Genomic DNA, 13,079 nt, shown 5'->3' on the forward strand with positions numbered 1-13,079 from the left:
GGGCATCAATAAACCTATTTCCTCGGTATGCTAAGACTCTGTCAAAAAATAAAAGAACAATTCTGGAAAAATATATTCCCGAAGTATTTCACTGGCTCACATGAGGAGATTGAGAGGTTGACAGCAAGTTTACCTCTCACCCCCAGGCCCCCTCCTCCCCACCTCTCCCATTCCAAATCATGTCAGGAAGCTTATTTGTTGACTGTCACGTTTGTAACAGGAAAGGATTACTTTTAATAAAAAAGGAGAAAACAAGTACTTATGATGCTTCAGATTTAAGAAAGCTGCACAAAAGAAAGCAAATTCTCCAACGACTAACTGGCCTTTCCAGTCCATCAGCTTTGTATCTCTCCTTAAAAAGGTAAAGAAATAATTAGGCATTCTACAACTCTTTCCAAAAGAACCTCAAATTCACTTTATCATATATCAAAATAATAACTAAAATTCCAAATATGTTTTCATCCGTAAGTATATTATATTATGCTCAATATAGGAATAAAGTAGAAAGACAAAGCAATCACCCTTCTCATGCCTTTACAAGGTCCGTCTAGTCAAGGCTATGTTCTTCCAGTAGTCATGTATGGATGTGAGAGTCGGACTGTGAAGAAGGCTGACACCGAAGAACTGATGCTTTTGAACTGTGGTGTTGGAGAAGACTCTTGAGAGTCCCTTGGACTACAAGGAGATCTAACCAGTTCATTCTGAAGGAGATCAGCCCTGGGATATCTTCGGAAGGAATGATGCTAAAGCTGAAACTCCAGTACTTTGGCCACCTCATGCAAAGAGTTGACTCATTGGAAAAGACTTTGATGCTGGGAGGGACTGGGGGCAGAAGGAGAAGGGGACGACAGAGGATGAGATGGCTGGATGGCATCACTGAACCGATGGACACGAATCTGAGTGAACTCTGGGAGTTGTGACGGACAGGGAGGTCTGGCATGCTGCGATTCATGGGGTCGCAAAGAGTTGGACACGACTGAGTGACTGAACTGAACTGAAATTGAACCAAGTAATTACTTCTGCTTCAAATGTCTTCTGTGTGATGGGTTTAAAGTCCTTGCTTTTTTGCTCAACTCTCTATCACCAAGAGAAAGAATACAGTAGGTAATAATTATTATAACATATCTACACACATGTAAATACATAAATGGGTTTCCCTGCCCATTTATATAAGGAAGGATATAAGTGGCAAGGAATCCACCTGCCAGTGAAGGAGATGCCAGTTCCATCTCTGAGTTGGGAAGACTCCCTGGAGAAGGAAATGGCAACCCACTTCAGTATTCTTGCCTGGGAAATCCTATGGACAGAGGAGCCTGGTGAGCTACAGTTCACAGGGTTGCAAAGGAGTTGGACACAACTTGGCAACTAAATAACAACTACACACACACACACACATATATGTAGCTTACAAATATGTAATAAAATTGTTTATTTTTGCTTCTATACTTTACAATTCATTCAATAAGCATTTTCAGGATGTCCACTCCTACGAGGCCCTACCAGGACAGAAGGCACAGAGAGAAGACCCCAGATTCTGAGTTGCTAGGGAAGATAAGATATACCTGGAAATAATCATAACATATAACATAAAGAAACAAGGGTGAATGCTATAAGAACCATATATGGTATGTAAGTAACCATTATGGATGGTAACCATGTGAACCATCATGAGGCAAGTTAGAAGGTAAACAGAACTTCCTGCGGTGGCTGACTATGTAGTTGGTCAAAAAAAGGCTTGTTTGTCTTGACTCTGGAAAGCAAACCACTGTAGCTTACTAATAAGACACAAGGGTAACCTGAAAATATTAGCATTTTATACACTGTTTTTTTAAGTGAAAGTCTGCTCAATTGTAAAATATGCTGCTTAGTTTGTTAATAGTATCTTTAATAAGACAATACCACTCAGTAGAGTATATAGAAATTACTTTTGGATCAGTTCAAAAACAAAATATTTATATTCTGGCCTCTTCTATTTTATATTTTATTTTATGACAATAATTTAATGATCTTCATTGGTTTTATCCCATCTTGGGAGAAATACCACAAGGTATTACTCAAGTAAAAACTCTGAAAAGAACTTTGATAGAGAATTTTAAAATGTCTTGAAATCTTCCCTATTTAAGGTCCATAAGTATGCATTATCTCATTTAATCCTTAAAAAAAGTCTAAGTTAGTTTTATTCTAGCTTTAAAGATAAAATAATAAAGTCAGACAACGTTTCTACAAGGCATAAGAATTCAAGTCAGAGGGATAAACTAGAATAAGAAGAGAGATCCAGGTCTGGGCAGAAATAATGAAATATTGAAAATAATCTGAATGCTCAACAATGAGTAAATGGTAAGAAGAATTATGGAATAGGATAAAATATTACACAGTCATTAAAACTGCATTTTTAAGAAATCAGGAATAACTGGATACAAAGTTTAACTTCAATTTTGTGAAAATAAATAAGTCAAAATCTGGAGCGTAATACACCAAAATACTGGTCGCCGTGTAATAAAAAAGAAAACAAATTTAAAAAATGAACACACATTGTTTTAAATGGTAAAAAGTGTGGTGTAAAGTGTTTTTAAAAATCAGTATCAAGCTTGACTTTATAGTTTTTGAACTTTACTCTGATTCTCTTTTGTAATAACTTGAAATTCAATTTTTTCAATCTAAATTCAGTAATACTATATTTCATAGAATCTAAGATACAACCCACTATAAGACACACTTTATTTGCCACCTAGAAAGAAAAACACAATTGCCAATTTAACTATGGTAGTTTTTGATTTTACATAGCTTAACATATAAATGTGCATCTTAGAGTTGCTGAAATACTTTATGGACATTTGAAACTTTTTATTGAGGTATAATCAACATACAACATTATATTAGTTTCAGGTGTAAAACATGATTTGATATTTGTATATATTGTGAAATGTTCACCACAATAAGACTAGTTAACATTCATCACCATATACAGTTACATAATTTTTTTCAGTGTAAGAATTTTTAAGATCTAGTCTTTTAGCAACTTTCAAATGTGCAATATAGTATTATTAACAGTAGTATCCATGCTGTACATTACATCCTACAAATTATTTTATAACTGGAAGACTGTAAATTTTCACTCTCTTCTATATCTCCTTTATCCATTCATCCACTGATGGACATTTAGGCTGTTTCCATATCTTAGCTATTGTAAATAAGGCCACGATGAACATGGGTGTGCATATTTTTTTAAAATTAGTGTTTTCATGTTCCTCAAATAAACAGTCAGAAATGGAATTGCTAGATGATATGACAGCTCTATTTTTAAATTTTTGAGGAACCTCCATGCTGTTTTCCATAGTAGCTGCACAAATTTACATTCCCACCAACAGTGCACAAAGATTTGCTTTTCTCCACCTCCTCTCCAACAGTTATTACTTGTCTTTTTGATAATAACCATTTTAGCAAGTATGAAGTGATATTTCACTGTGGTTTTGATTTGCATTCCCCTGGTTATGACCAACCTAGATAGCATATTCAAAAGCAGAGACATTATTTTGCCGACTAAGGTCCATCTAGTCAAGGCTATGGTTTTTCCTGTGGTCATGTATGGATATGAGAGTTGGACTGTGAAGAAGGTTGAGCACCGAAGAATTGATGCTTTTGAACTGTGGTGTTGGAGAAGACTCTTGAGAGTCCCTTGGACTGCAAGGAGATCTAACCAGTCCATTCTGAAGGAGATCAGCCCTGGGATTTCTTTGGAAGGAATGATGCTGAAGCTGAAACTCCAGTACTTTGGCCACCTCATGAGACGAGTTGACTCATTGGAAAAGACTCTGATGCTGGGAGGGATTGGGGGCAGGAGGAGAAGGGGACGACAGAGGATGAGATGGCTGGATGGCATCATTGACTCGATGGACATGAATCTGAGTGAACTCTGGGAGCTGGTGACAGACAGGGAGGCCTGGCATGCTGCAATTCATGGGGTTACAAAGAGTTGGACACGACTGAGCGACTGAACTGAACTGAACTGAGGATGATGATGCTGTGAAAGTGCTGCACTCAATATGTCAGCAAATATGAATAACAAAGCAGTTGCCACAGGACTGGAAAAGGTCAGTTTTCATTCCAATTCCAAAGAAAGGCAATGCCAAAGAATGCTCAAACTACCACACAATTGCATGCATCTCACATGCTAGTAAAGTAATGCTTAAAATTCTCCAAACCAGGCTTCAGCAATACGTGAACCGTGAACTTCCTGATGTTCAAGCTGGTTTTAAAAAGACAGAGGAACCAGAGATCAAATTGCCAACATCCACTGGATCATTGAAAAAGCAAGAGAGTTCCAGAAAAACATCTATTTCTGCTTTATTGACTAAGCCAAAGCCTTTGATTGTGTGGATCACAATAAACTAGAAAATTCTGAAAGAGATGGGAATACCATACCACCTGACCTGCCTCTTGAGAAACCTTTATGCAGGTCAGGAAGCAACAGTTAGAACTGGACATGGAACAACAGACTGGTTCCAAACAAGAAAAGGAGTACGTCAAGGCTGTATATTGTCACCCTGCTTATTTAACTTATATGCAGAGTACATCATGAGAAACACTGGGCTGGAGGAAGCACAAGCTGGAATCAAGATTGCTGGGAGAAATATCAATAACCTCAGATATGCTGATGATACCACCCTTATGGCAGAAAGTGAAGAAAAACTAAAGAGCTTCTTGATGAAAGTGAAAAAGGAGCGTGAAAAAGTGGGCTTAAAGCTCAACATTCAGAAAACAAAGATCATGGCATCTGGTCCCATCACTTCATGGCAAATAGATGGGGAAACAGTGCAAACAGTGGCTGACTTTATTTTGGGGGGCTCCAAAATCACTGCAAATGGTGACTGCAGCAATGAAATTAAAAGACAGTTACTCCTTGGAAGGAAAGTTATGACCAACCTAGACAGCATATTAAAAAGCAGAGACACTACCTTGCCAACAAAGGTCCGTCTAGTCAAGGCTATGGTTTTTCCAGTGGTCATATATGGATGTGAGAGTTGGACTATAAAGAAAGCTGAGCGCCGAAGAATTGATGCTTTGGAACTGTGGGGTTGGAGAAGACTCTTGAGAGTCCTTGGAGAGCAAGGAGATCCAACCAGTCCATTCTAAAGGAGATCAGCCCTGGGTGTTCTTTGGAAGGACTGATGTTGAAGCTGAAACTTCAATACTTTGGCCACCTGATGTGAAGAGTTGACTCATTGGAAAAGACTCTGATGCTGGGAAAGATTGAGGGCAGGAGGAGAAGGAGACGACAGAGGATAAGATGGCTGGATGGCATCACCGACTCAATCGACATGGGTTTGGGTGGACTCCGGGAGTTGGTGATGGACAGGGACGCCTGGTGTGCTGCGTTTCATGGGGTCGCAAAGGATACAACTGAGTGAATGCACTGAACTGAACTGAAGATTAGTGACACTAAGCATCTTTTCATATACCTACTGGTCATCTGTATGTCTGCTTTGGAAAAATGTCTATCATATCCTCTTCCTGGTTTTAAATCAGAGTATTTGTTTTTTGCTATTGATTTATATGTGTTTCATATATATTTTGGATATTTGCACTTTACAAGACATATGATTTGCAAATATTTTCTCCCATCCAGGAGGTTGCCTTTTCATTTTGTTCATGGTTTCCTTTACTGTGCAGAAGTGTAAGCACAGTTCTGATATTCCATTTTAAATATAGCTATCTATAACTTTGAGCTTCCCTGATAGCTCAGTTGGTAAAGAAATCTAGCAATACTAGTCATTTTACTCAGTTAACATTATTATAGAAAAAGAAGCTTTTCTATGAGGGAAACTTCTTTTGTCCTGAAGCAAAAGAACCTAGCTCTAGTTAAGAAAAGAATACTAATTTTCATTATATATCATAGTTTGTGTTGAGAATCTGGTTGTTTCTGGTGAATTTATGTATCCTTCAGAAGCTTTGTAACATCTAGCTGCTTTTCCGAAACATAATTTAGATAATTAATTATCAAATTTAATTTAAATATCTTTTCATTCTCAGCTGGAAAGAGAAACAATACAATATATTCAATTAGGAAGACTTTGTAATATGAGAGATTTAAATATTCTTCCATTTCTATGAACACTGTATATTTTAATCAATATATTTATTTTGGAGTATGTAAGTCATCCTGACTTTCACAGTTAGACCAAACACATTTAAATTATGTTCACACTCCCACAAAAGAAATTCTCCAGAAAATGAATACAGGATTAGATTTTAAAAGCTTTTGTGTATTATGCTTATAGTTGTTTACTTTTCCATTTAACAACATTTTTTTATTTCTTTTCCTTTTACATGTTTCTTTTCAGTTTGTTCCTTTCTGAAGAGTAGCCAAAATGAAATGAGATTTCAAGTTGTGATGTTGACCATACCAACCACAAACAAAAATCCGAAAGGAAGAGAACAAAATACAAATTACTTTTAATTAAAATTTAAAAACAATACTTACTATTCAACTTTGTGCATTGAAAATATTCCTGATTAAAAGATTTCTACTTTGCAAAAATCTCATTCTAGTTGTTATTTTTTACTGGCAGATGGGTAGAAGCTAGCAGGGAAAGAAGAGTAGCAAAAAATCCAAAAAAGTCTTACAAGCATTCCATGTTTAAACATGTGCAAGTTTACATAGAACATGCTTAGGAGTGAGTATGAAAGAAACCAGCCTAAATGTCCTCAATAAGTTCAACTCCAAATTATATGTGAAATGAAACAAATGCAGGTTATAAATTTAACTCTCACTTTTATACACATGTCCCTTTTTCTCCATATTAAGCTGCCAATTATCAGTAGGCATGATTCCAACATATCTTATTTGCTACAGTCTATCCAGATTTCAAGGATAAGAAAGCACAATTTGTACATGAAAATGAAAAATAATAATTGTGTGTGTGTGTGTGTATACACACGTGCACATGCATGTGAGACAGATGTGTTGGGGGTGGAAGAATGAGGTCAAAATGAGGCCAGAGAAGGTAACATATTTACTGTGTGCCTGCTATGTGTTGCATGTGTGAGCTAAGTCGCTTCTGCTACTGCTGCTAAGTCGCTTCAGTCGTGTCCGACTGTGCGTCCCCAGAGACGGCAGCCCACCAGGCTCCCCCGTCCCGGGATTCACCAGGCAAGAACACTGGAGTGGGTTGCCATTTCCTTCTCTAATGCATGAAAGTGAAAAGAGAAAGTGAAGTCGCTCAGTCGTGTCCGACTCTTAGCGACCCCATGGACTGCAGCCCACCAGGCTGCTCCGTCCATGGGATTTTCCAGGCGCTTCAGTCGTGCCCAACTCTGTGAGACCCTATGGACTGTAGCCCATCAGGCTCCTCTGTCCCTGGGATTCTCTAGGAAAGAATACTGGAGTGGGCATGCCATGCCTTCCTCCAGGGGATCTTCCCAACCCAGGGACTGAACCCGAGTGTCTTATGTCTCCTGCATTGGCAGGAGGGTTCTTTACCACTAGAGCCATCCAAACACTGCAATTTGAAGGCTAAATACCTGATTAATACAAGAACAAAGGAAAACCAATGTTTTTCTTTCTGTTAAATTATTAACCAAAAACCTATACAAAAAGTTTGGCAACACCCGGCATTTTGCTCTTTTATTAGCAACAAAAGCAGTTATTTTATTCAGAGTTTAGGCTTTTTTTTTTTTTTTTAACTATGAATACATGTTCTAGAGAAGAAAAGAGGAGGGAATAAATGAAATTCTAAGCCTATTTATATCAGTGCCCTCTAAGGCTCTGTTACTATTCCAAACTCCATTAAGCTAGTTTTGGTCTCCCCTAAAACCAATTAACAAGGAAACAGAGCAAAAGAATGGCATCTTAAAACTCTGCTAATTAACTGAAATATGCAATTAATGAACAATTTTTCAGCTCTACTATGCTTAGGAAATGTGGCTACCCAACTGTGGGCTTCAAAAGTATTTCCCTGCAAACTCAGAAAGCTGACCATTCTTTAAAACACTAGCCAGTGTTGCAAAAAAATCATACTTTTGATATGTTCATTAAATAAATGACTTAAAATTGAATCTTTTTCTTTAATCAAAATTCTGCAAGTAAGGCAGGTAAAAGAAATGAAACTTGATAATCAAAGAAATACTAACAAAGAAAACAAAACACTGTTCAGGAAAACATGTCTGCAAATCTGAAATGTGTCCATTTCTCACCGTTACAACTTTCTTACCACTACCGGCAAAAGTACTCTGACCCAACTCTACACAGGCTCATCAAGCCTCTATTTTATTTCACAGTTTATCCAGAATTTAATATATAAACACATCACCAACCTTAATTCCAGCCAGCAGTCACAAGACAGGTTGGATCAGATCAATAAAATCTGAAAGATAAACAGAATAACATACCATAAATTAAATCAATTGAATAACTTAGTCTTTTACTTTAGTAAAAGGGAAGATGAAGTTACTTGAATCCTCACACATAAAATTTACTGGCTGACAATACATCCACATCCATTTACAAGGGCATTACATAGTTATGAAACTTTAAACCAATATGTCTTCTAGATTTTATTTAAAAACATGTATTAGATGTGCAAATTATATCCTATTCTATTTTCAGCAGTTTCTATTTAAAATAGAACAATGCTTATGCTTATAATCTAACATGTCAACCATATATATTTTTAAACAAATTCTGTACTGAAAATACTACCACTTATCTTGAAAGATGTTTAACTAAAAATAATAAAACTGATGCATTCAATCCTTAATCTAATTTAACATTCATAGACAGTTTGCAGATTAAAAGTACAGGATTAACAACCACAGACAGTTTGCGGATTAAAAGTGCAGGATCAACAATCTGTTTGACTGCTGCAGTCCATGGGATTGCAAACAGTCAGACACAACTGAGCAACTGAACGACATGACAATCTGATAAAAGGCAACAAAAGTCAAATAAGACGATTCCAATGGCAACCTAGCAATCTTCTCATTATTTTCTTACACCTAAATCTTGCTGAGAAGTGTGTTGTCAAGTGGAAGGAACGAGAAAGTAAAACAAGGACAAAAGCAAACCCAACTTCTGTTCCAAAAGTCAGCCTGTATTTTGAACACTTAGTAGAGAAAGTGACTTTCCGATGACAGAGTGGGATTCTTGGTTTGCGGCAGGGAGCATCCATGGATAAATCTCCAATTAAAAAAAATAATCGTTAGGTTCCAGAAGTGTGTTTGTGATTAACTGGTTAGAAGTTTAAACATGTTCCACATGGTATTGTTAGAAATGGTTCATTATTAGACTCAGAGGTTAAGTCCAAAAGATAATTAACCTAAAATCATGATTTAATGAAAACAATAGTATAAAGTAATACTCATATATTCAAGATAATATGTTAATTAGCTTGACTGTAGTAATCATTTCACTATGCATATGTATATCAAATCATGTTGTAAACCTTTAATATACACAATTTTATTTTAAAATATAAAAGAAATACTAGTAAAAAAATGATTGAAAATGAAATTCTTTTTTTAAAAACTTGTTATTTTATATTGGGGTATAGCCAATTAACGATGTTATGATAGTTTTAGGTGAACAGTGAAGGAACTCAGCTTCGCTCAGTTCAATTCAGTCGCTCTGTTGTATCCGCCTCTTGGCAACCCCATGGACTGCAGCACGCCAGGCTTCCCTGTCCATCACCAACTCCCAGAGCTTGCTCAAATTAATGTACATCAAATCAGTAATGCTGTACAACCATCTCATCCTCTGTCATCCCCTTCTCCTCTGGCCTTCAATCTTTCCCACATCAGGGTCTTTTCAAATGAGTCAGCTTTACGCATCAGGTGGCCAAAGTATTGGAGCTTCAGCTTCAGCATCAGTCCTTCCAATGAATATTCAGCACTGATTTCCTTTAGGATTGACTGGTTTGAGCTCCTTGCTGTCCAAGGGATTCTCAAGAGTCTTCTCCAACACCACAGTTCAAAAGCATCAATTCTTCAGCACTCAGCTTTCCATCCCGTTCAATGATGCCATAGCTTTTCAAAGTTCAGTTTTTGACAGTGTTTGTAATATAAAAGCAAATACTAACATTGCTTTAAAACCAATGTGGAGTAAGAAATGAGGATGAGTGTCCAATCTGGCTCTTAGGTTTGAAGGCTAGTCAGTACCCAACAAGCACACAGTATTAAGTAACTGTGAGTTTCTAAGTATAAAATACAAAGTTTTTTTTTCTTTCAATTTATATGCATTAGTTTTTCAAAAGGTGACTAAGTTAATACCTAAATAATTTTTATGCTAATTAAACAAAACTGTGAGGTATTTCTTTCAGCCTAGGGGTGCCATGAAAAAATTACCAAGATACTCAGAATGTCATAAACTGAGAAAGTCTAGGATACTCTCTGTTAAGCATATTCAATTTTGCTCCACAAAATTAAAGAAAAGAAAAATCAGGAGAGATTTTATTTTTTTAGAAAAAGTAGTAAAGAGAGAGATATAAAAGGAGAGGGGGAAATTATTTTCTTAAAATCAGAGAAAAAATACTAGGAGACTGGGAAGGACAGTGGTTCAACACACTGCACATATGTGACTGCGTGTCCATGTCCATGTATGTGTGCATGTGCACTTCCAGGCATGCAAGAGGTAGCTAAAATAGTACACACAAACACCAGGGGGTGAAAGACAAAGAACCAGGAGTTGCCTACTGTACATGTATACATGTTAACCACAGTGACCATAGGTCACTATTCCCTAAGAAAAAGTGGTTCCCCTAGCTGCTTGGAGTCAAGGAATGACTGCATAGAACCACATGTTAATTTATGTGCAGTTTTAAGTCTCAGCTTACCATTTGATCACAACTGCTTCTTGCTAAGAGTTTTTGGCATACTAAATTGATATCCTGATATCTTTAGACTCAAATAGATTGGATTTTATCTGTTCTGCATAAACTTTCACATATATGTGTGCATGCTCAGTCACTCAGTCTTGCCTGACTCTTTGTGACCCTTTGGACTGTAGCCCACCAGGCTCCTGTGTCCATAGGATTCTCCAGACAAGAATACTGGAGTGGGTTGTCATTTCCTCCTCCAGAAGATCTTCCCAACCCAGGGATTAAGCCTTCATCTCCTGTGTCTCCCACATTGCAGGTAGATTCTTTACCCACAGAGTATATATTCAAATATATACTGTCAAAAGTGAAAGTCACTCAGTCGTGTCCAACTCTCTGCGACCGCATGGACCATATAGTCCATGGAATTCTCCAGGCCAGAATACTGGAGTGGGTAGCCATTCCCTTCTCCAGGGGATCTTCCCAACCCAGGGATAGAACCCAGGTCTCCTGCATTGCAGGCAGATTCTTTACCAGCTGAGACACCAGGGAAGCCCATCCTGTCAAAGTAAAAACTAAATGAGACTTGTAGAATTTGTCAAAAGTCAGGCTTTATAATTAACGAACCTGGCTGCTTTATATGATCCATAATGGCCACCTGATGGGAAGAGCTGACTCACTGGAAAAGACCCTGGTGCCAGGAAAGATTGAAGGCAGGAGGAGAAGGGGACAACAAGGACAAGATGGTTGAATGGCATCACTGACTCAATGGACATGAGTTTGAACAAGGTCTAGGAGTTGGTGATGGACGGGGAAGCCGGGCATGCTGCAGTCCATGGGGTCACAAAGAGTCAGTCTCGACTGAGTTACTGAACAACAACAGATGTGACTAGGAGGATATTCTGACCTACCCCCATCACTGTCCCATCAACCCATCCCCGTCTCCAAAAATGTTTATTTTCTTTTCAGTGTAGCATATGTGACACACAAACTCTGTTCAAGATATCAGTACTATTTCAATTATGTTAACTTTGTATTTGAACCCATTGGCTTAGCACACAGAAGAATATCAATTAGTGATTGTTAAATGAATGAAGATGCTTCCTGTCATACTTTTCTGATGCTGCTGTCAAATGTAAAGAAATGGTTGAAAATTCCCCTTTTAGCAGAGATAAGGGAAAAAATCCCATCCATGACCTCCCTGATTTGCATTGAAAATGTGTAATATAAAAGTTCTGAGAGAGAAGAGGTGTTCATTTTTGACCTGGTGAACTCACACTGTCTGGGGAATTTTGTTTGCTTGTTTGCTTTTCTTATCTTAAGGGCAGCACATCCATTTGCAGTGCCTGGAGCAGCTGCTTTGTAAAAAATTCTCTGAACCTTTTATTTCCCCACTCAACCCAGTTATCGAGCAAACAGGCACAGAATAGTGAAGATTTATGTTGCCCCAAGGCTCAATCCTCACTGTGAACATCTGCCATTTCACACACAGGGGTCAAGACTTTTTGTGTAGTATTTTCCTAAACAATGCCCTCAGCATAACTCAAATGAAATTCTTTTCAATAGGATTCAGCATCTGCTTTTAGGCAGCTTAACTTTTCAGCATATTGAAAGCACCACTTCTTCATCCTGAGTCTCTTTCTCCACAACAAAAGGGCAGGGAACATGTCAGAAAATAATCTTGAGAATTAATTGCTAAATCTTTCTTTCTCCTCTTTATCCAATGAGAAATAATCTTACATCGGTCTATTATACATCATTTTGTGATGGTCAGGTTGAATGATAAACTCGATATCAGGCATCAGTATTCCTGTTTACATCTCACAAAGAATAAAAATTGAAAACAATAGACATATTTTTGTTATTAGATTACGAAGGTCAACTCTCAATTGAAAAACCTTTCACATTTTCTGTACTTCTCCCTTCTTAAAGTTACACAAGAGTCTCAATGAAAAGAAACTATAACTACCTGAGTCACAGAAAAGTTACTGCTTGAACTTCACTTAACATACAAATGTAGGGAATACTACAGCATGCAAATCAAAATTAAAAATCGATTCTGTTTTTTAAAATATATTTAAGTGCTTATTTTTTAATAATAAGTACAATCCTTATATTTTAAAATGCAGGACAGTTTAAAAATAGTATTGTTTATTATTTCAAAGATCAAAAGTTCTTTGCCATCTAAAAGCTTAGTTAGAATCTAGTGGGATAGAGGTAGTTATGAAAAATCGAAAGATAAAAGGCAATGATACCAAGCAGAATATACCT

At 37.2% G+C, this 13,079-nt stretch overlaps 1 protein-coding gene across 4 annotated transcripts in view; it reads right to left on the bottom strand.

The window, feature by feature from the left end:
- Positions 1–13,079, bottom strand: part of MAP2 (microtubule associated protein 2) — a 299,075-nt gene that overhangs the window by 220,211 nt on the left and 65,785 nt on the right. For all 4 annotated transcript variants that reach the window (XM_040228612.1, XM_040228647.1, XM_040228625.1 and 1 more), the window contains exon 2: positions 8,314–8,363. The gene's annotated coding sequence lies outside the window, so the exon portion shown is untranslated. The remainder of the gene's footprint in view (positions 1–8,313; positions 8,364–13,079) is intronic.

This window comes from Oryx dammah, unplaced genomic scaffold, assembly GCF_014754425.2.
Source record: "Oryx dammah isolate SB20612 unplaced genomic scaffold, SCBI_Odam_1.1 HiC_scaffold_27, whole genome shotgun sequence".
In the NCBI taxonomy this organism is placed as follows: Eukaryota; Metazoa; Chordata; class Mammalia; order Artiodactyla; family Bovidae; genus Oryx; species Oryx dammah.